This window comes from Prionailurus viverrinus, chromosome D3 (genome assembly GCF_022837055.1).
Source record: "Prionailurus viverrinus isolate Anna chromosome D3, UM_Priviv_1.0, whole genome shotgun sequence".
In the NCBI taxonomy this organism is placed as follows: domain Eukaryota; kingdom Metazoa; phylum Chordata; class Mammalia; order Carnivora; family Felidae; genus Prionailurus; species Prionailurus viverrinus.
Window position 1 is genome coordinate 78954089 of NC_062572.1, and position 24274 is coordinate 78978362.

Here is a 24274-nt window from a genome sequence, read left to right on the forward strand (position 1 = left end):
TCAGCATGTTGTTCCACAAACTGCTCTTGCAGATTTTCCTTATTCTAATAGAGGTCGTTCTCCCTTGGGTGCCCCATGAGCCGATGGGCGCTGGGACGGAGAGTGACAGTTGTTTGCCCTTTACATTTGTGCTCTTCACCACTAGCCCTGATCACCATGGCTGGCACACAGTAGGTGATCAATAAATGGCGGCTGAGGCAGTGATGGAATTAACCCCTTCTTTTTTTAGGTGATTGCTTTTCCGGGAGGCTTCTCGTGCCTACAGGCAGGCACCTCTCAACCAGGTGTTAGATATGTTCAGTTTTGTAAGACTTTTATCCCCAAAGGCCCAAGCAGGCCCCCTTCCTGGGAAAGTCAAAGCTGAGAGGCTCCCAAGTACTTTTAAAAAGGTGAGAAGCCTTTAGAACTAGAGTCCCTAGACCCCACCTGGGATGGAAAACAATGCTGTGCTCATATCGCGGAGGCAGCCATTTTGGGTGGCCACCGCACGTGCCTGTCCCGTCCTCCCTCGCGAAACCAACTCTGACGTTCCAGCATCAACACTGGGGAGGCCCCATACTTCGTAAAAGCCAATTTTGTCTCCCTCGGTGCTCTTGCCGGTGATTGGCCCACGTGTGGTCATGTGACCCAGCTCTGCCCAATGAGACCTAAGGAGGCGTGTGCCGGGGACTTCTGGGAAAGACTGTCCTCGCGGGAACGGGTGGGGGTTGGGGAGCGTCAAGGAGAAAGTCCTTCTCGTGGTCGCGTCCCTCAGGCTTGTGAGGATGTGGTGCTGTTTGGGGTTGTGGCCGCATCCTGTGAAAATGGAGGCGGGCCAGGCTGGCACACGGAGGCTGACAGAGGGACTGAGGGAGGCCGGGCAGAGTGAGGGTGGTGACACTGTACTGAAACCAGAACGATTAAGGGACTGTCTGGACATTGTATCCTGAGGGCTCGCAGGGCTCGACTCTCCGGGCAGAAGATTGGAAGCCGCTTCTCTGGGGATTCTGACGGGCCTAAGACCAAAGCCCGAAAACCATTGACATAAAAGGCTCTCCCCAAAACGTCCTCACCCGGTGCCCTCCGGTGAAGCTCGGAGGTGACAGGTTCGAACCACAGGGTCAAAGCAGGGTGACCAACGCATCCCCATGTGCCCGGGACTTCGTCGGTTCGGGCACCGAACCCTCCCCCGTCCCGACGCCCCTCGGTCGTGGGCAGACAGGGACGCGCCACTGTCCTTGCAGAGGTGAGAGAAGGGGCTGCCTCCACTGAAGATGCCGGGACGTCGTTCAGTCAAGAAGCGAATGTTTCTAACGACCACCTATTGGCAAGGACTCCAGGACTACTGATGCGAATGTCAGGCATCCTGTTGTGAAGGAGCTTCCGGAAATCTCTTAGGGCGGCCAGAGCAGCCAGGAATGGCCCAGAGTTGCTTTGGACTAAGGAAGGGGCCAAGTGCTGGGTATCTCAGCAGATTGTGCAGTACAGATAGATGATTATCACTTAAAATGGCCGTTGACTTTTAAAAATTTGTTGATGATGACTAGGAATGCATTAACATACTCTTCTAAGTAACTGTAATTTTATGTAGTGTTTCATTTTTATTAGATAAGAGGCTCATAAAACAAGGTCCAATGCTGCACCTTTTGTCCTACGTGTATTAGATGAATTCTTTATCTTTCTTTTTTTTATTTTTATTTATTTATTTATTTTATTTTTTTTTTTCAACGTTTATTTATTTTGGGGACAGAGAGAGACAGAGCATGAACGGGGGAGGGGCAGAGAGAGAGGGAGACACAGAATCGGAAACAGGCTCCAGGCTCTGAGCCATCAGCCCAGAGCCCGACGCGGGGGCTCGAACTCCCGGACCACGAGATCGTGACCTGGCTGAAGTCGGACGCTTAACCGACTGTGCCACCCAGGCGCCCTTATCTTTCTTTTTTTTTAATTGGGTATAATTTCTATACAATAAAATTTACCTTTTTCTTTTTTTAATGTTTTATCGCTTATTAATTTTTTTATTTTAATGTTTTTTTATTTATTTTTAAGACAGAGAGAGACAGAGCATGAGTGGGGATGGGGCAGAGAGAGAGGGAGACACAGAATCCGAAGCAGGCTCCAGGCTCGGAGCTGTCAGCACAGAGCCCATCGCGGGGCATGAACCCACAAACCATGAGGTCATGACCTGAGCCAAAGTCAGACGCTCAACCGACTGAGCCACCCAGGCGCCCCTTAATGTTTTCTTTCTTTTTGAGAGAGAGCGTGAGCGAGAGAGGGGCAGGGACAGAGGGGGACAGAGGAGTCAAAGGGGGCTCTGCGCTGAGCACTGACAGCAGTGAGCCCAACGTGGGGCTTGAACTCATGAGCCGCAACATCATGCCCTGAGCCGAAGTCCGATGGTCTACCAACTGAGCCACCCAGGCGCCCCTAAAAATTCACCTTTTTTTAAAAGTGTACACTTTTCGTGAGTTTTGACGAATGCATACACTCACCGCCAGCTCTTAGCAACTGTCTCTCATCCCTGTAGTTCTGCCTTTTCCAGATGTATTTATTTTTGAATGTTTAATATTTACAAATGTAAAATATTTCACAGTCCAAGTCTAAAGAAATGAAGCAACTGATAGCCCACATGTCCATCATCCCTAAGAAACACAGGTTAACAGTTTGCATTTTTCTTTCAGATGTGTTTCTTTTTGTTTAAAAATAAAACATTGCGAACACAGTTGTAGACCTCCCGCATCTCATTGCCTTCCCCGCTTCTTATCCAAGTTTCCGCCATGTTTTTATGTTTACTAATAACATGCAGATGTCTATAAATGTTATATAGTATGTTGTGTTTAAGCATTATACAATTAGACCCATGCTGTAATATCCTTTCGAAATATGATATCCCCATTAAACATAGTTCGGCTAGCCAGTCAATTCATTGTTAAATGTTCGTAGTGTTTTACTGAGTGCATGTGTTCCTTAAGTATTTATCCATTCACCAGTTGGTAGGTAGACATTTGGTATGTTTCCAGTTTTTCATGGTTGCAAACATGGTTGTAACAAAACTCTTTGTGTATGTTTCCTCATGGAGATATGTTAGTTTCCCAAGGTGTATAGTCAGGAGAGTAATTACAGGGTTATAGGGTATATGTATATTCAACCTTGGCTGATAATCCTATACAGTTTTCTAAAGTGATTTTGCCAATTTTCACCATCACTAGTGGAGGAAGGGGAGTAGATACCATCAGTCAAGACCCTCCCCAACATGTGGTTCTAGCAACCTGTTAATTTACTGTTAAATTCCTGATGAATGTAAGGTGGAATCTGATTACTTCAATTTGCATTTCCCAGCCTACCAATGGGGTTGAATGTTTGTTTTCCATGTGTGTAATGGCCCCATGGAGCTTCTCTTTCAGAGACTGCCTACCATATCCTTTGCCCATTCTTCTCTTGGGTGTTTGCCTTTTTATTATTGATTCTAAGCTGTCCTTTATTTATCCCAAAGACCAATCTTGTTGATTATTTGTGTTGCAAATACTTTCTCCCAATCTGTGGCAACTTTGTATAGGATACATGCTTTACATTTTAATATAGGCAAGATTACCAATCTTTTCCTTCTGACTTGTGCTTTTTGGGGCTTTATTCATGAAATATATATATATATATTTATATATATATATATTATTTTTTAATTTTTTAATTTTTAATTTTTTAATTTTTTAATTTTTATTTTATTTTTATTATTATTTTTAATTATTTTTGCCCAATCTCCATAGGGCAAAAGGCTCCAGTAAAAACTCCTGATCTCATGCTACAATGTCCTTTGCTTCTTTGTAAGGTAGATTTGTAAGGTTGGATAAATAACGTAATAAATTTAGGGGCGCCTGAGTGGCTTAGTCGGTTAAGCGTCTGACTTTGGCTCAGGTCATGATCTCACAGTTTGTGAGTTTGAGCCCCACATCGGGCTCTGTGCTGACAGCTCAGAGCCTGGAGCCTGCTTCAGATTCTGTGTTTCCCTCTCTCTCTGCCCCTCTCCAGCTTGCACTCTGTCTCTGTCCCTCAAAAATAAATAAGCATTTAAAAAATGAAAATAAAATAAAATAAAAAATAATGTAATAAATTTGTAAGGTTAAATAAGTAAATAATGCTCAGCGGGAGAGAGGGGACCATTTTGTCTTCCCAGGGGAGATTTGGCAATGTCTGCTGACATTTTTGTTGTTCTTTCGTGGGTAGAAGCCAGGGATGCTATTCAGCACTACAGTGCATGGGCTAGCTACCCCGGCCCCCATCTAAGAATTCTCTGATAAGTTTAATAGTGCCCAGGTTGAGAAACTGAGTTTACAAGGATCGCTTTGCTGTGTTCTCAGAAACCAGGAACCCTCAGGTGCAGAGCCCCACATGGAGGGACTTGGCATTGTGTCTGGGGCCGTCAGCACTGGGTCATTCTGTGTTGAATTTGGCAAATACACCCCAGCCAAGTGTGGTAAGTCTCCTGCAGGAAACTTGACTGAATCTGCCAAACAACCTAATACGTGCTCGAATCATAATAGAAGGGGGAGCGGTGCTGCAGGACTTTTCCATCAGGTCTTACTGCCATACTAATGGACCCTAACATGCATTATTTGTATTATGTGCTGGTTCAAAAGGCACAGCGTATTTTCTGGTCCCGGGCAAATTATGTTTACTTCATTGTTGATTAAAACAGTCATGCTCTCAATCTTGATACGGTGTCAGTGTGCCTGTTTCTTCCTTTATAAAATGACAGAGTTTGACAAGATGAAGGATTCTCAAGTGCCGGTCTGTGCAGGCTGCTTATGGCAGAATCACCTGAGAAGCTTTTGACACGTACAGGTTCCCAGGATAAACTCCTGGGGATTTGCAGGTGGGGTGGGACTCAGCAGTGTGAGCTTTTCTCGAAAATTCCCGAAGGATTCTAGTAAGTAGCTAACCATGCTTTTGAAGCCCTGGACCCAAAGAGTGACAGGATTTGTTCCATGTCACAGAGTCTGAATTAATGACTCTCCTGTGCAAACAGCAGCTTCTCTAAGACATGCACAGAGGGACATTTCTCATGCCCCAAGGGACTCCCTACAAGGCTCCCTCTGGGAGTCATAGTTGATCAAGCCACCAGGTATCCCTTGGCCAAAGATGGCTTCCACAGCCAAAGATGGCTTCCATAGGCAGCCTCCATTCATATTTGGATGCAAATGGGCACTCACAGATTCACTCACCCATTCCTTCGGGGGCTGTATGACCCACAAATGTTTATTTGCTCCTGTCATGTGCCAGGCACTGTGCTAAGCACTGGGAATACAATGTTGACAAATACAGACGCAATTTCCGCTCCCTTTGATCTGATAGTATCCCAGGTGGGGGTAATAATAAACACCACCAGACATACCTAATTACAGCTTAGGTGAGAATTAAGAAAGCCTGACCCTCACTGTGAGGCCGTGGAAGGAATCTCTGAGAAAGGAGCCTTAAGCTGAGATTTGAAAGACAATAATAACAGCTGTGTTGAGCGAAGACCATTACATGCCATATGCTGGTCTAGGCACTTTGTGGAAACCAAGGCATTTAACCCTAACACAGCACTCTGAGCTAAATGCTGTTCTCATCCTCATTTACCCATGAAGGTGGGCTGCGAGGGGAGGGGAGGGACAGCTGGGAGCTGGAGTGTAACGGGGGCTTGGGGGATAGAAAGCACGTTTGCACTCGCGGAGGATCCTGGGAGGACTTCCGCGTTTCCTCAGCACTTGAAGGAACATGAGGACCATGGACGTTTAAGGGAGAGCTCACAAACAGACCTGGCAACCCAGGGTTCCTTCAAATGTCCTGTGCAGCTTTGCTCAGTCTCCCTGCATCTCCCCAGAAGGCCCCCTGGCACCCTCTAGGTTCTACCGACATGCTCAGGGACTGCACAGATCTGGGCCAGAAACCACCGAGTCCTTTCCAGAGGTTGGCAGCCCATGATTTCCGGATCCGCGCTGGGAATGGGACAGACATGTGCACAGAGAGCTGGTAATTCTTCCTCCGGCATCAGATGAAGCTCATGGCCTCATAAAGCCTTCCGAGACAACGGAGGAGCCCCTGCTTGGGAAACGTCTTCAGTTACAGACCATGACCTCAGACAAATGTGCCTCAAGTCGCACAGCAAATCAGTGTCCCACGTAAGTAATCGAACCAAGTCTTATGAGGGAGCGTCTCATTCTGAATAGATGCCCCACGACCGTCTCTGCATTGGAAAGGCGAGCATAACCCATGATCTCACTCCCTAAAACCTCTAGGACAGATTTTATAAGGGTCTATTTTACAAGAGACAGGAGCCGGTGAGGTGTTTAGGTATCTATCCTTCATTGCCTGCTCTTGGGAATGTTGGAGAAATACCATTTAACTTAATTAGGAATGCTAATTACATTTTAAAAGTCCAAAAGGTTGTTTTCCATCCATCGTGGGCCTGAGGTACAGACGTTTGGTTGGTGAAGTCACTATTCCCGGTTTCCAGAATTTGGTGTGTGTGTTACTATTTGGGGCGAGGCAATGGAGCAGGTTGTAACGGCTGCGCTGAAAAGGATAAAGAGGCCGGGCGTACCGAGGCAAAAGCAAATAGCGGCAGGGCAGAGTTTCATCGAGGAGCAGGTGGGGAGGTGGGGACAGAGGGACCAGATGGGAATGGCGGCAGAGTCGGCCTGTGTGGCTGCAGGAAGACGTACAACTGGCTGGGACTGGAGGGAACGGGAAGGCGCCTTGGCTACTCGGGAAATGGATTTGCTGCGGAGAGCTTCTCTTTCTGGAGTGTAGGAAACTGGACCGAATCTGCCGAACAACCTAAGACGTGCTCGAATCACAATGGAAGGGGGAGGGGTGCCGCAGGACTTTTCCATCAGGTCTTCCTGCCGTGCCAATGGGCCCTAACCGGGTCCCAGCTGGGAGCGTAGGAGTCGTGTCCCCTCGGAGGGTCTCCCGGGTGGGGAGTGGCTGCTGAGTGTGTGATCTCCGGCCTTCTGGTCTCCTGCTGCCCGCCTCCTTGGTCAGCAGGATGCCGTCGGGGCACAGCCCCCTGTGTTCTGGGTGTGAACCCTTCTCCTAGGAACGCGGAGCACACGCGAGTTCGTGTGGCCCTTCTGTGGTTTAAGGCTCCGCCTCGTCGGTGGCCGGGCTGCTGCTCCGCGGGAGGGTTCCAGACAGATCCCTCCACCAATGGTGCCCGCTACCAGAGCAAAAGCACGACCAAAAGCTTGATGCTTCCACCGTCACTCTTTGGTGATGGTCGCGCGGGGTGCCATCATTGTCACGCCTGGGACTCCCTCTGAGAGGATCTTACCTACAACTTCCCTGTCCCCGCCCCCGCCCCAGACGCGTCAACAGTTCCCCTGGTCTCGCTCCTCCCAAGCTTCTAACCATGCAGCCAAGTGGTTAGTCGCTGCCCAGGAATTAGTGAGGGGCCGTGTCTGACCATGTCCGCTTTCAGGAAACCCAGAGTCCTGCTCAGTGCAAGGGTTCCTCTGTCCTTACAGGGCCTGCCCCGTGGTGGGGGTTAGGACACTGTATCAGCCTGCTGCCTTATTTCAGACTGTTGTGTGGAACCTTCGGAAGACCGGACTCAACTTCTTCTTAGTCAGCTAATCCCAGGGATCCCCCGTGACGTCGTGGCCGAGGGGAGAAGGGGGGTGGGGGAGTGTGGCTTGTCCATGGCCCCCTTGCTGTGCTCCCACGTGGCCTTTCCCTGTGCACACATCTCTGGCCTCTCTCCCTCTTCTCGTAAGGCCACTAAGTAATTCTCTTGGATGAGGGCCCCGCCCTGATGACCCCATTTAAGCTTACTTGCCTCTTTAAAGCCCTGTCACCCAATATAGTCACACAAGGGGGGTTAGGGCTGCAACGTCCGAATTCTCGGGAACATAATTCAGCCCCTAACAGTAGTACGCCAGCTGCAAAGGAACCTAAGAGAGGTCATGTCTGGCTTCCTGGGCTCTACAGAAGAGAGGTTAGAGGTTGAGAGGGATAACCCGGGCCCGAGCCCTCCGTGTCGCCGGCAGCTGCTAAGGATCCCTGTCAGTGACCCTGAGCCAGGGAGCCCTGCTGCCCCACAAGGGCGCGGCTCATGTGGCTTCGTCTCCAGTGAGGCCTCGGCCTCTTTGGGCTCAGCACAGAGGTAATGCAAAGCAGCCTCGGTTTTCCTGGGCTCAGGGAAAGTTTGGTGCGATCTAAGAATATGCTTCTGGCTAGCAGTGTTGACCCTAACCTTCCTCCTCCACCCTTGGGAGCAAGCAGTCACCCTCAGCCTCTCCTTACACACTGTATCATAGCGACCGAGCTTCTGCCGCACCCCCACCGTCCCCTGGTTTCTCCACATCAGCTTCCAGAAGCTTCCAGAGGCTTCCAGTCTCTTTGAAGCGGATACTATCACGATCCCTGTTTTTGGTCTCAGGACCCCTTTGCACCCTCAAAATTGTCTGGGAGCCACGAGCCTTTATTACGTGTGTTGCAGCCATCGAGGCTCGCTGCGTTCGAAACTAAAACTGGAGAAAAAATTTAAACACTAACGCATCTAAACAGAACAGCAAGTCTACTACATCCTAGCATAGCATATTTTTATGGAAAATACCTGTATTTTCAAAACCAAAAATAATAGTAAGAGGAATGTCATTGCGTTACAGTCGGGGAATCTCTGCCACGTCCAGCTTCACAGAAGATACATCGGCGTCTTAGATCTGCCCCTGCTGATAGCGTGTTGCGATGTCGCACGTCAGGGACATTCTGGAAATCTCCAGTGTGTACTCATGAGGGAATGAGGGTAAAAACTGGAAACAATGTCTTGGTATTATGATAATAGCTTTGACCTTCTGGGTCCCCTGGAAGGCTCTCAGGTCCTTGGGGTATAAGTGGGGGGGGTACCCAAATTACACGTTGAGAATCAGTGCTCGAAATCGATATCCAAATTAGAGCACTGAATGACTGCTGTCTAGCCTGCATGAGAGAGGAGCTCCGTGATGTAGCCTGATACCCACAGCTTCTGAGCAGGAACTTCTAACTGACAGCAATGTCGGACATGGGAGGAGGCACACCAAGTCTCAGGGGACGGTGCAAAGGAGAAGAGAAAAGACAGAGACGGGACAACCAGAACACCCTTGACTGAGACTCAAAAGGAAAAATGAAAACCTCCCTACATACTATTGAAAATCTCAGAAAGAGGGCGGCACGTAGATAAGCCAGAATGACAGCATAAGGAGTTCTTTGCTGGAAAATACGGGAAGAGAAGCAGGAAGGAAGCAAGGCGAAGGAGAGGCAAAGGACAGCAGCTCGGGCGTCCGAAAGGAGCAAAGGGAAGGGGTTTCTCTTCTGTTTTAAGTAGATTCAGAATCTGGATTCACAAAGTCTAGGGAAATCAGTATGACCTGCTTGGACGATTTCTCTTACCTCTTTTTGCACAAGACACTATGAAGCAACAGCCATAGCAACAGTTTCAGAGCCGGGGAAACATCTGTGGTGTGGCAGGCTTCCACCCCCTTCCCCCCTTTGGGGGGAGAAGTCAGTTCTGGTCTCTTGCTCCCTTTGATTGGAAGAAAGAGAGGTACAGAATCCAGAAGAAAGCTTTAGCTGCATGTGCTCAGGCGGCCACGAGAGGGCAGCACCCGAAAGACCAGTGCAGGCTCCCTTTGCCATGTTGAAACTCACCAGAAGCTTCCTAGGAAAACTGTCGCCTTGTTGCTGGGCTAATTAGAAGAGTCAGAGTATTCATGGTGTCCTCTTAAATGGCCAGCCTGCTAGGAAATTCGGAACATCATGAGGACCGGAATAAGGTTTCCACCGAATCCTTTTGGAAACGTATCTCTTACTTCTAATCGAATCTATTTGTCCTTTTCAACTGAAAACAGCTTATAATCTTCTCAGTGATTTCCACTGCCTTTTTTTTCTGAGGAAGTTGAAATGCACATTATGCTTCATTTGGTTTTCAATTGTTAAGATGAGGACAGCCTGTCACACTTGACCTCAAATTCCTGGCTCTTTAACACCCGGTGCATCAGACAAATGCCCAGATGTGTCCTTTCCACCTCCACCCCTCCCCATCCCCCACCCAAGCTAAGGACAATGCTGGCTCCTTGGTGATGGAAATCTTGGTGGAGGGCGCTGGTGTCCAGAGGACAGCTGGGAGAACTGCTCAGGCCGGGGCTGATCTAGGGGTTCCAGGACCTGTGATCTGACCCGACTGTGGGGCCAGCTCCGAGATATCACGAACTTAAGGACAAACCTGGAGCCCGAACCCCCTTGGGAGTCTGCGTGCCGAGTGACTTGGTGGCCAGGGCAGAGGCCGAGCCCAGGGACGTTTACCTAAGTCCTTTGCTCTAGCATCGCCCCCAGACCAGCAGCGGCAGCACCTGCGAACTTGTCAGAAACGCAAATTCTCCGGCTCTGTCCCAGACCAGCTGCACCGGAGAGGGGGACGCGGCCCAGCAGGTAGTGCTTCCGCGGGGCCTCCAGGCAATTCTGATGCTCGCTCAAGTCTGAGAACCAGCAAAGCAGTATCTCAGTGGCAGTGCTCACGGCTGCCAGGCCAGGTGAAGCCTGACGTCAAGTGTGGAGGAAACACGAGAGAATATAGAGAAAGACGAAAAACAGAAGAAAAGCATCTCGGAGCAAGCACAGAACGGAAGGGCTTCTCCCGGCCCGCACGGGCACGTGGAAAATGCGAGTTGCACCTGCTTCGCGATACTGTCAACAGCTTCCTATCTGTCCGGAGCCTCCCACTCTGGCGTGTCCGATTTGTTTGGCCAAAGACAACGTTTGTGGCAGTGACCTTTTACCCAGCTAATACTGGGTAAAAGTATTACCAAGGCACACAGAGAACTCGGAGGGCTGATGAAAATCTTTCAAGGCTACAAAACACGAAAGCCTTCCCAAACACTGTGCACTTGTCAGAGAGTCTTTCTCTTTATTGGGATTTCGGATTATCCAAAGGTCATCTGGGGCCTGTTCCTGGAGGGATTACAATAAAGCAAAAGAGAGAGAAGGGCATGTTATGATGCGCGTGGTGCTCTGTCCTCCCTCGACTAGTCTCGCTTGTCCGATCACAGCGTGGGCAGCCAGTGGGAAGAGTCCGAAGTCATTCCAGAAAATAGCACTATGAGCCGGCGGTGGGGGCTGGGGGGCGCCGAAGCGGATCAGGTGGTTGCCTCGCACTTCTCCCCAGAATGAGAAAGTTCTCCAGCGGGAAGCGATTCCTTCCGGGCTTCGGCAGCTCTCTGGCTGCCGGAGGTGCATGTGACTGCCTCAGGCCTCAGTTTCCCTTTGTGGACAACGAGAACTTCAGGGCCTTAGTGCCTCCGACAGCCCTATGCCCCTTCCGCCCATCCCTGGTCCTTCTCTCTTCTCTCCTGGCTCCTTTCTCTGCACAGCCACCTTCGATTTCCTGCTCTAATCCGCATAGTTTGTGCTCTTTTCACACTCCTGATTTTCATTCGATCGGCCAAGCGACTTGCCCATCTTGTGCGCCCCGCAAGAGCTATGCCTTGAGGTACAGTGGCACTGGAAGTTAGAGGCCCGGACTTTGAATCTTGAGGCAAGCCACGCGACTTGAGCCTCAGTTTCCCCATCTGTGAAGGGCTCGCCACACACGCCCGACAGGACTGTCCCCTTTCATCCACACAACCAGGTAGTAAACGACCCTGTGAAGTCGACGGTCAACATCCCCGTGTTACAGCTCAGGGAAGTGAGGTTCCGAGGAGTTGAGCGAGTGCCCCAAGGTCACACGGCTAGTAGACGACAGAGCTGGGACTGCAATCAGGCTGGGCCCCCAGCGCTCCTCCTCACTAACGCCGGCTCTTCCCGCCTTGCAGTTCTGCTGCGAGAAGGACACGACGGGGCGTCCGTGAGAACCTTCTGGAAAAGCTAAACCCCACACAAAGGGAAGGAAGGATGTGGCAGATTTTCTCCAGGCTAGGGGGACACCCCCGCCTTCCATCCCCACGCGGTTGTCCCTGGTTGTGAGGGAGACACACACTTTCTCCTCCGCCCACAAGGGCCGATGCTTCGCAGCCAGGCACGCGGGGGCGGGTCTGGACGCCGTTTCCCAGCCTCCCTTGCAGGTGTAGCCACGTGACCGAGCTCCCACCAATAGAAGACGAGCGGAAGCGTGCGTGCGGCCAGGAGGCATGCGCGACATGCGCTGTGCTTGCGTCCTGGGCGCCTCCTTCTTCCTGCGGCCTGGAAATCGCCTGGCGGAGACCCGTCCTTGACCGCCCTTGGGGTGACCGCACCGTGGGAGGTGGAGAAGGGGGCCTTCCTGCAGCCCGTTTCGGTTCTTTAACACGTTCTGTGGCGGAGTCTCTGCGCTACAGCAGCCTTACGTAGTCCCGGTGAATACGGGTTTCCCCCTCGTCTTGTCTTCCTGCCGCTTCACGCTCTTTCTTTTCCATGTTCACCTTCCATCCACCTGCAAGGTTCTATAACCAACTCTGCTTGGGGCTTCTTGGCAATCACATCAACACTGGAGCTCTCTCCTTACCTTAGTTAACGGGAGGGAGAGACTATGAGCCTCATTGCCTCCCTCTCAGAAGATCAAGCTCAGATAACTGTTAAAAATAAGTTTCTTCTGGGGCGCTTGGGTGGCTCAGTTAAGCATCTGACTCTTGATTTCAGCTCAGGTCATGATCTCCCCGTTCCTGAGATCAGGCCCTGCGTTGGGCTCCATGCTGACGGTGCGGAGCCTGGTTGGGATTCTCTCTCTCTCGCCTCTCTCTGGCCCACCCCTCTCTAAATAAATAAATAAACTTAAAAAATATTTTTTTTCTAATTATAAAAGGCACACTGGAATTAATAAGCAATTCTAATGGGGTTGCAGGATAGAAGGTTATTTACACAAAATTAAGTCAGTTTCCAATATAGTGGTAATGACAAGTGAAATTTGAAGTTAAAAACACGATACTACGTGCACTAGCATCCAGAAAAATGAAATACTTAGGTTATAAATCTAACAAAGTGTGTGCAATACCTATGTGGGGAAAACTACAAGACTCTGATGAAAGAAATCGAAGAAGTAGATAAATGGAGAGGTAGCTCATGTCCTATTGAGGAAGACTCAATATTTCCAAGGTGTCAGTTCTCCCCAACTTGATCTATAGCTTCAACACTTAACAATAACTTATGGAGAGGTAGCCCATGTCCTATTGAGGAAGACTCAGTATTTTCAAGGTGTCAGTTCTCCCCAACTTGATCTATAGCTTCAACACTTAACAATAACTTAATAACTTAAATCCCGGTAAGTTATTTTGTGGATAGCAACACACTGACGTGTGTGTGTGTGTGTGTGTGTGTGTGTGCACTTTTGCACTATTTACTTATTGTCTATTAATGATAGGTCGTATTTTTTTTTTCAACGTTTATTTATTTTTGGGACAGAGAGAGACAGAGCATGAACGGGGGAGGGGCAGAGAGAGAGGGAGACACAGAATCGGAAACAGGCTCCAGGCTCCGAGCCATCAGCCCAGAGCCTGACGCGGGGCTCGAACTCGCAGACTGCGAGATCGTGACCTGGCTGAAGTCGGACGCTTAACCGACTGCGCCACCCAGGCGCCCCAATGATAGGTCGTATTTACTGACCACTTACTTTGGGTCTGTCCATACCCTGTGCCAAAGTCACCTCTCTCCTTCCTGGACTTTCCCCTCTGCCTGGACTGGGGAGACGCCAGGCCAGTGGTTTGGGGGCCATCACCCCACAGAGGCCTGGGGGGGCTGAAGAATCACTACCATTTCCAGCCTCTCACACAGGTGATTGACACACTGGTTCTAAAGTTCACATGGAGAGGTAAAAGATCCAGAAGAGCTAGCACATTTCTGAAGAAGAAAAACAAAGCTGGAGGACTGACACTGTCTGAGTTCAAGACTCACGATAAATCTGCAGTAATCAAGACCGTGGTATTGGCGAAGGAATAGACGAATAGACCATTGGAACAGAATGGAAAGCCCAGAGATAGATCCACATAAATATAGTTGACTGTTGTTTGACAAAGGAGCAGAGGCGATACAATTGAGCAAAGATGGCCTCTTCTGCAAATGGTGCCGAAACATCTGGACTTTCACAGGCAAAAAATGACTCCAGATACAAACCTTACATCCCTCACCAAAATTAACTCAAAATGGGCCACAGACCCACATGTAAAACACAAAACTATAAAACTCCTAGAAGATAAGAGAGTAGAAAATCTAAATGACCTTAAGCCTGGTGATGACTTTTTAGATAAAACACCAAGGCACCTACCGTCGGTGGAAGAAATAGTTGATAAACTCGGCTTCATTAAAATGAAAAGTATCTGCGCTTCGAAAGACGCTGTCAAGAGAACGAGGAGACAAGCCACGGACTGGGAGAAAAAAGTTGCAAAAGACACATCTGAGAAAGGACTCTTATTTAAAATATACAAAGAAGCCTTAAAACTCAGTAAGAAGAAAATAAACCACATGGTTAAAAAATAGGCCCGAGGCCTTCACAGAGACGCTTCACCCAGGAAGATATCCAGAGAGCAAATAAGGATCTGAAAAGATGCTTCACTGCATTCGTCGTCAGGGAAATGCAAATTGAAACGACAGTGAGATACCACTATATACCTACCAGAATGGCCAAAATCTGGAACACCGGCGACACCAAATACTGGAGAGAATTTGGAGCAACAGGAACTCTCGTTCATTGTTGGTGGGAATGCAAAATGGTGTAACGGTACAACTACAATGCGTTGGCAGTTTCTTGCAAAACTAAACGTACTCTTCCCATAAGATCCAGCAATTGCGTTCCTTGGTATTTACCCAAAGGAGCTGAAAACTTATGCCCACACAAAACCTGCGCATGGATGTTTATAGCAGCTTTATTCATAATGGCCAAAAGTTGGAAGCATGCAAGATGTCCTTCAGTGGATGAATGGATAAATAAACTGTGGTACATCCAGACAACGGAGTATTATTCAGTGCTAGAAAGAAATGAGCTCTCAAGCTATGAAAAGACATCTTAAATGCACGTTACTAAGTGAAAGAAGCCAATTTGAAAAGCCTACGTACTGTATGAGCCCAACTGTATGGCATTCTAGAAAAGGCAAAACTATGGAGGAACAGTAAAAAAGATCAGCAGTTTGCCAGGGGTTAGTGGAGAGGGAGGAATGAATAGGCAGAGCACAGAGGATTTTTTGAGCAGTAAAACTACTCTGTATGAGACCACAATGGTAGACAAATGTCATTACATGTTTGTTAAACCCACAGAATGCACAACCCCAAGAGCGAACCCTAATGCAAACTATGGACTTTGGGTAGTAATGATCTGTTGCTGTGGGTTCATCAACTAACAAATGTTCTACTCTGGTGGGATGTTCACAATGGGGGAGGTTGAACCTGTGCTCAACGAGTTGCTGTGAGTCTAAAACTGCTCTCATAACATCCTTGAAAAGAAGCCATACGTGTTCTCAATTCAGAAAACTTGGAGAGGGGCGTCTGCCTGGCTTAGTCGGTGGAGCGCACGACTCTTCATCTCAGGGCTGCGAGTTTGAGCCCCATGTGGGGCATGGAGCCTACTTAAAAAAAAGAAAAGAAAAGAAAACTTAGACTAGTGAGGCTACAGGAAAAGAAATGAAACGAAGCAATAAAATCACTCACACTCCTACTTCCCCAAGCTGTAAAAAGATGACCGTTAACATTTTGGGGTGGAAACTTCCAGGAATTTTGTTTCTGGGTACATATCCACTTTTCCCTCTACAAAATTTAAATGTCTGTTTAAATTGGCTTCCAGAGTAGCTTTATCACTTTGTGTCTTAATATAACCACATTGCAATTGTTGATTTTTATGTTACAAGTGGTAACTCTAAAAACATACAGGAACATTTTTTCCTTTGGTATTTGAAACGAAAAAAATGCCTAGGGGTTCACATACAAAAGAAAAAAAAAATCCCTCAGTAATGGCATGCGTATAAGAAAAAGTTGGTATCGCAAAAACGTCCCTTAATATCGCTTACCGGGAATTCGAGCAACAGAGGTTTGTCTCCTCGCAGTGACTGGACTCCTCCCGACCCAGACACAAGCCGACTCGGAAAGAATGCTATGATTTCCCAGGGCTTCCCTGGCTGTCTAGCTTCCTCACATCACTTCTCTGTCGTGTCTTGTGAAAGCGTACAGATGCTCTCGCTGCATCCACTGGAGGAACAGGCCACCTAAGTCTCCAACCTGTAGACCGGCGGGGACCTGCGCCTGGCCCTCAGGCGTGGGAAGATGGGAACACGATTTCCTTTCATTCCCCCACTAGAGTGGGGCCGATATCTAATCAATTTCTAGGGCGGCCTGCTCTGGTTCACCGCTGCAAAAGGAGAACTTTCACTTGCTGCTGGAAACAGGGCGAGTGGGTTTAGTTAAGCCAAGTGGGGTGGGGGCTGTTTCCCAGAGGGGAGAGGAGGAGGGTGGTATTTTCATCAGGTTGTGGGAGTGAGCCTATTGAGGAGTTAACGTGGATTGAGGACCTACCATGTACCGGAAGAGGTGACAATCCCTTTATTTATTTATCTTTTTAATGTTTATTTATCTTTGAGAGGGAGAGGGACAGAGCGCCAGTGGGGGAGGGGCGGGGGGGGGGGCAGACACAGAATCCCAAGCGGGCTCCAGGCTCTGAGCCGTCAGCACAGAGCCTGACACGGGGCTCGAACCGACAAGCTGCGAGATCATGACCTGAGCCAAAGTTGGACGCTTAACTGACTGAGTCACCCAGGTGCCCCCAGAGGTGCTTTGCTCTTGTCCCCGCAGGTAAGGGACCCCCCCCCCCCCAGCACTTCTGACTCAGATCTACTGAGGGCTGGAGCAGAGCACAGCAGGGCCCCGCAGAAGGGAGTCATCCTTGTCTGGGGGCACAGCTTCTCCTGTGTTTCTGACACAGGATTTCTGGCACCCTCTCTTGTTTGAATCGTCCCCCAAAACGTAATGCGGCTACAGCAGAACAGGCCTGTGGGATGGAACATTGCTGACATTTGCTGGCAACGCCCCTTCCTCAAAATCCAATCAATGGAGCCGTTGGGGCCCAAAGAGATGATCTGAAATTGGCTGGGATCTGGTGAGTGGCCAACAGCCCCCACCCAGAATAAGGCTGTGGGCTGTCTTGTGCGTGAGGCTGTTTCCATCTCCACCCACGTAGCCTGCCTGAGTGCTAAGGGACCAAGGGAGAGTCTGGTGTCCCTACTGGTCTTCAAGTCCGGGCAGGTGCACGTACCCACCTCTTATCTCCGTTGTCTTGACTCTTCCCCAAGAAAGAGTTCTAGAAGTTCCTCTAATGAGCTAAATGCTTCCCTTAGGGTCAAGGCCTTCTTGTTTGTCACTCCCGGGGTCATTTGTCTTCAAAACGGTGCGTGCAATATCGCATTTGGGCTGTGGCCAGACTTCTCCCCACTTCCCGACCTGCTTCTCCTGGACCTCAGGGAAGTCTGGCTGGCCTCCTGCTCATCCCGGATTCCTACTGTTTTTCAATCCCTGATGGTCCTGCCTTCCTCCCCAATATCCATGTTCTTCTCTAGGTTCTCTTTCAACCTTCCGTCTGGTTTGCCTTAAACCCCTGCATTCCTATGGGGCCCCGGTTGTTAATCGGATTTTGGTCATCCCCCTGCTCAGAAAACAGTCTTTCTAGAATCTGTATACTGACCAGAAATATTGAAGCTAGAGACAGACACCTGTGCCGAGTCAGACGCCAGTAGACAGATTGCAGAGTCCTGGGTGGGGAAGGAAGGGCCTTGGTCAGGAAGGAAATGTCAACAATCAATGGTGAAATCAGAGCCAAAGAAATGGGAAAATCTCAAATCTGAGAAAAACCCAAGATAAGAGGGAGCTGGGGCTGGCGTGGGTGTATGCAAGAAACCACACGTGTTTAATCTGAAGGAAATAGGTAGAGAGACATCTGCTGACGTGCAGTGGTTTCTGAAGGTCTCAGGTCGTATTTGAAGCCTGGCTTCTGATCAGCACGGGCCTCTAATTCAAGACCATTCAATGGGTTGCTGAAGATAGACCGGGTCTGGTTCCTTCTTCCCAAGGCTGCTCACCTTGGTCGTGGTTGAAAAGGCATCTGATTTACACAACTGGCTTGGCCTTCTCCAAGGAATATTTTAGTTAAATTGTGTTAGAACGGGGCGGGGGGTGGGGAGAGCGGGGTTCTTCTCCCTGGAGAGTCTTTGGGGTTACATGGATGCTTTGGGCAGGAAAAATCGAATCATCGGGGGTCACAAATCCAACAGTCCACCAAGCCCCAGAACGCAGTGCTGAGCAACGGAGTCCCAAAGCCTTGTGTTTGGGATGCTGACCTTCTTCTCTTGAGGTTATTCCCTTTCTTCTACTCGGCTTCCTGTTCTCACTTCTCCTGCTACTTACGACTGGATCGCATGGCAGTCTCCGGAACTTTGCATAGTTTACGGGCGTGGGCCAGAGTCTGGAGAATTTTGATCTTTCCTGAACCGCTTATATTGATTTTGTAGCGGTGTGAGGTATAATGAACGAAACAGGCGTTACGAGTCCCCCCTTCCCCCTGTAAATCAGCATCGAGCGAGGGAGGCGCCGGTGAGTGGGATCAATAAAACGCGGAGTTGACAAATAGGGGACAACTGATGTGGATGTGGAATTAATTCCTCTCATATTTCTGATCACGGAGCATGGCTACACAGCACAGCATATTCTTTTGCACAGCATACGTTTCATGGATGGCTTTTACATAAATGATCCTGCTCATTCTTCCATAAAGTAGGGAGGCCTGGTGGCCATCCCATTTCATGAACGAGGGTGCTGAAGCTCGGGAGTCACCCTGCGTGCGGGTTGGCACCTGACTAGGGTAGGGTTGGACCCTCTTCTTCTGGTCCTAGCGTAGGACTCTTCACCGTACAATGTGTCTCTTTTCTTCCATCAGTTTGCTTGGGTTTTGTTTTGACAAAAGTAGCACAACTTTTTCTCTAGACAGAAGTGGAACCCAGTGAATACAGTAATTCTTTTTGGTAAATAAGATAATCAAGGGCCAAACTGATCTAGCTGCTATGGTGTAAGCAGCTTGGAGACGTGCCATCATTTGAAGAGATCTTAAGTTGTCTTTTGGGAACCGGTACCGTGCCAAACTATCGAGTTCACTCCTTGCGGTTCCCCACAAGATGGGCAGAGTCTCCTAATTTTAGAGACAAGAAACCGAGGGTGCACAAGGTTGAGAAACTTGTCCGGGTTACTCACCTTGTGTTGCGAGATGAACTACATCTCCCTAAAATTCATGTGATGGGGCCTGAAGCCCAAGACTTCAGAATGTGGCCCTATTTGGAAGTAGAGTCATTGTGAAGGTAAGTAGTTAAGAGGAGGCCATCCTGGAATAGGGTGGAATTCTAATCAACGGGACTGGTGTCCTTATAAAGTGGGATATTGGGGTACAGCCACGCCCATGGGAGAATGCATTGTGAAGACGAAGGCAGAGATTGGGGGGATGGGACAGAAGAAACCCCAAGATTGCCAGCAAACCTCCAGAAGGGAGGAGATTGGCATGGAACAGATCCTCCTTCACAACCTTCAGCTAGAAACACCTTGATCTTGGACTTGCAGCCTCCAGAACTGTCTTCTTCTGAGAGAGTAAATTTCTGTTGCTTAAGCCCCCCATCGTCACCCTTCGGGACGGTGGCTGTCACCAATGAATACACCTGGCACGAGGTGGAGCCAGGCAGCAAATCCAGGCTGGGCTCCAATGTCCCTGCTTCGGACTGTGAGGACAAGGCGTGCCATCAGCCAGCTCGTAAGACGGAGTCCTAAACGACACATTAAAAATATACTTCCGAGTGTTTTAGAAGAACCACTAGGGAAGAGGAGAGGCAGCGTTGGCTGAATTGAGCCCCCAAGACTTTGTTTCCCATGCCTACTGTTTTCCTGGCACAGGCAGCGAGAAGATGAACAGTTGTTGCCAAGTTCGACGATGGATGCCGAGAAGGGCAGCGGGCACGTGGGGAGGGCCCTCTAAATGAAGGGCTCCCCAGACGCTTCCACACAATTTCTGGACAAACAGGTAATTACAAACCACGGTTTCGTCCCTGCTCTTCACCAGCTGGCCTTTATTTGCAGTTTGCAAAGGTTGGTCCTTGGTAATTTCAGGTCCTCGCTTCAATTCAGGAAAACACTTCTGCTAATAGCCCTTCAGCAGCTTCGTGGAGACAAAACGCACCTAAATGCTTTATCTGCTTTTTTGCCAGATACATAGTTAGAAGGCTATACTCGTGTAAAGACGCCTAGCCAGCAAGGCGACTGACGTGATGGGAAATACGCTATTTCACAAATTCAAATACAGTTCCGCTGATTAAAGGCACCAAAGATGATCTGCTCTTCAAATACTGAGAGCATGTGTGGATTTAGACCCTTGTTCCAAGTGCAGATAATTTTTTTTATGTTTATTTAGTTTTGAGAGAGAGAGAAAGAGACAGAGAGAGCATGAGTGGGGATAGGGCAGAGAGAGAGGGAGACACAGAATCCCAAGCAGGCTCCGGGCTCCGAGCTGTCAGCACAGAGCCCGACACGGGGCTCGAACCCCCAAACTGTGAGATCATGACATGAGCCAAAGTTGGGCGCTTAACCAACTGAACCACCCAGGCGCCCCAAAGTAAAGTATTTTCTAATGACTTCTGCCCCATTCCTTGTCAATGGCATCATGCACAATTTAAGATATACCTGGTTATTTTTATATAGAGCCCATTTGGGCACCTGGGTGGTTCAGTCAGTCAAGCGACCGACTCTTGGTTCGATCTCAGGTCATGATCTGACAGTTCCTGAATTTGAGCCCCACATTGGGCTCCGCAGCTGGCAGCACGGAGCCTGCTTGGGATTCTCTTTCTCTCCCTCTTTCCCCGCCTCTCCCCCACTCATGCTGTCTCTGTCTCTCTCAAAATAAATACACAAATTTTTCATACAAGCCACTTGGTAAAAACTAAACCAAACCCAAACCAAAATAATAACAACATTTTCCCACATCATTCTTTAAAAAAAATTGTTTAATATTTATTTATTTGAGAGAGAGAGAGAGAGAGAGAGAGAGAGAGCTGGAGAGGGGCAGAGAGATCGGGAGACACAGAAGCCAAAGCAGTCTCCAGGCTCCACAGAGCCCAATGCGGGGCTCGAACTCACAAACTGTGAGATCATGACCTGAGCCCAAGTTGGACGCTTAACCGACTTGAGCCACCCGGGTGCCCCGACACTTCTACTATCATTAATGACACTAATGATCAATAATCCATAAACTATATGCCTGAACCCAGTCTTTCCAAAATCACATTCCTGTGTAGATTCCGGGGGGGAAAAATAAGGAAAGTATTCACCCAGTTAATTAATATTGACACGTCTATTTATGCATTCTAGTTCCTGAAGAAACATAAGGCATAGACCCAACCCTCGGAAACCATTGGGGAAAGAAAAGAGTCAAAGCAGAAACAAAGGACAGAGCGAGCCAGTGTGGCAAAAGTCTCCAGCCTGAGTAGTGAGTACAGACAGCAGGAGGAAGCAGGGACTCGGGACATGAGTGGCTTTTCTCGCGTCCACCAGAGGGCGTGGGGGGAAGACGAGTTGGGAAATCTGTTCTGCCGCATCATTCTGGGCATATGGCAGGTGTTCAGGCAGTGTTTTCCCCCCCGCATCATTTAAAGGGCTTCCAAGAAACTCTCCTGCTACCTCCCTCCGCCTTTCTTTGCTTATTTGCATACCGACTGACCTTAAAGTCTGTGTGCGTGAGATAGGTCGTGCCTGCAAAAGAGCGCATAATGTGCCTTTCGAGTTTCAAGAAAATAAAATCAACACCTATGTGTCCACCGACCATTTTAAGAAGTAAAACGTTACCACGCCCCTTGAGTCTCACAGGAGCCCCACGTTTTGTTCAGAGGTTACCATTCTCCCAACTGTTCGCTGCTTACTCTCTTCACTTTAGAGTTTTCCCACAAATGTATATATCCCTGAGCAAAACATTACGTCAATTTGCCTGGTTTTGAAAGTTATAGAAACATAATTATACTGCAACTTACTTTTTCTTTTAAGGTTTTGGTTTTTCTTAATATTTTTAAATGTTTATGTATATTTGAGAGAGAGAGAGAGAGACGGATTGCGAGTCGGGGAGGGACAGAGAGAGAGGGAGACACAGAATCTGAAACAGGCTCCAGGCTCCGAGCCGTCAGCACAGACACCGACGTGGGGCTTGAACTCAGGAGCCGTGAGATCATGACCTGAGCCGAAGTCAGATGCTTAACCGACGGAGCCACCCAGGCACCCTTGTGAATGCCACTTTTAAAAAATGCCTTTTAGTCAACTATTTTACATTTTTGGAGTCTTTTTACATTTCATGGCAATGTACTTACCTACACGGGTGGAACAAAACTATGTCCTCCATTTTTCTTTTAAACCAGAATGTAATTGGACAAATTGATCGTGCAACCTGGGTCAAGCCTGGAGTGTTCTATCAGAGAACCCATCTCGTTGCGTCTGATATGACAAACCCACCGGTGAAAGTGCCTCGTGTCACTGACACTTTAGGGCATTGTCTGACAAGCTTCTTCAAGGTCATCTGACTCTCTGGATACGGAATTATAGCTTTGTTTCTTTCACTATTTTCTATTGATTAGGACCCAGAAACCTTACAACTCTGTAAACTTAGATGTTTATAAAAAAATACCTGCTGATGGGGCGCCTGGGTGGCGCAGTCGGTTAAGTGTCCGACTTCAGCCAGGTCACGATCTTGCGGTCTGTGAGTTCGAGCCCCACGTCAGGCTCTGGGCTGATGGCTCAGAGCCTGGAGCCTGTTTCCGATTCTGTGTCTCCCTCTCTCTCTGCCCCTCCCCTGTTCATGCTCTGTCTCTCTCTGTCCCAAAAATAAATAAAAACATTGAAAAAAAAAATTAAAAAAAAAATACCTGCTGAGATGCGGAAGATTTTTATCTGGTAAAAGATAATTCTACAAGTTATGACTGTTTTATTTTTTTTTTTTTTTGCCCTGTAGGATATTAAGCCATTAAAAAAGTATAATTCAGAAATCACAATCCAGTATTTTATCTATCTCTATTATCTATCCATCAATATATCTATCACCTGTCTATTCCACTCACATGAATTTCTTGTATCTGCCCTTACACTGGCTTTATCATTCTACTGATTCTCTCATTAATGACTTAAGTGAAATTTTGACATATGCTCCCTATGTATCTAAATGTGTGTGTTTTTAATGTTTATTTTTTTTTATTTTTTTTGACGTTTTTTATTTATTTTTGAGACAGGGAGAGACAGAGCATGAACAGGGGAGGGTCAGAGAGAGGGAGACACAGAATCTGAAACAGGCTCCAGGCTCTGAGCTGTCAGCACAGAGCGCGACGCGGGGCTCGAACTCACTGAACGCGAGATCATGACCTGGGCCAAAGTCGGACGCTTAACGACTGAGCCACCCAGGCGCCCCAATGTTTATTTATTTTTGAGAGAGAGAGAGAGAGAGAGACAGAGTGCAAGCAGGGGACGGGCAGAGAGAGAGGGAGACACAGAATCCAAAGCGTGACCTAAGCCAAAGTCAGACACTTAACCAACTGAGCCACCCAGGCACCCCTGAATGTGTGTGTTTTTAGAATGTTTGTTTATTTGTTTATTTATTTATTTTTGATAGAGAAAGCGAGCAAGAGAGGGGCAGGGAGAGAGGGAGACAGGGGACCTGAAGCGGGCTCCACACCGACAGCAGAGAGCCCAATGTGGGGCTCGAACTCAGGAACCATGAGGTCGCGACCTGAGCCAAAGTCGGAAACTTAACTGACTGAACCACCCAGGCGCCCCTTGAATGTGTATTTTAAAAAACATTTTGAAAAGTTAACTTGGATATTCCTATCCCCTGTGCATGTGGCCTACTAAAGTCCAAGCTCTAGGCCACCGGCGACCAAAAAAATACCTGCAGTAGAACTGCTTGCCCTCTGAGTCCAAGCTTTCTTGTCCTTTCTTCTTTCTGAGGAATTTCTCTATTTTCCTGACAGCTCAACTGTGCATTAAATTAAAAAACAAATTCAGGGGCGCCTGGGTGGCTCAGTCGGTTGAGCCTCCGACTTCCACTTAGGTCGTGATCCCACCGTTCGTTCGTGGGTTCAAGCCCCGTGTTGGGCTCTGTGCTGACAGCTCAGAGCTCGGAGCCCGCTTCGGATTCTGTGTCTCCCTCTCTCTCTGCCTCTCCCTGGCCCGCACTCTGTCTCTCTCTGTCTCTCAAAAATGAATAAACATAAAAAATTTTTAAAAAAACAAATTTGCTGTGCTGTATTGAAAGGGATCTGTCTGAGTATCTAGGCTG

General features: G+C 48.5%; 1 long non-coding RNA gene across 1 annotated transcript; it reads left to right on the forward strand.

The window, feature by feature from the left end:
- Positions 1 to 12146: 12146 nt before the first annotated feature.
- On the forward strand, positions 12147 to 22613 carry LOC125148631 (uncharacterized). The gene is made up of 3 exons (XR_007145672.1): positions 12147 to 12232; positions 21334 to 21451; positions 22368 to 22613. It is a non-coding gene; the product is annotated as an uncharacterized LOC125148631 (long non-coding RNA).
- The last annotated feature ends 1661 nt before the right edge of the window (positions 22614 to 24274 follow it).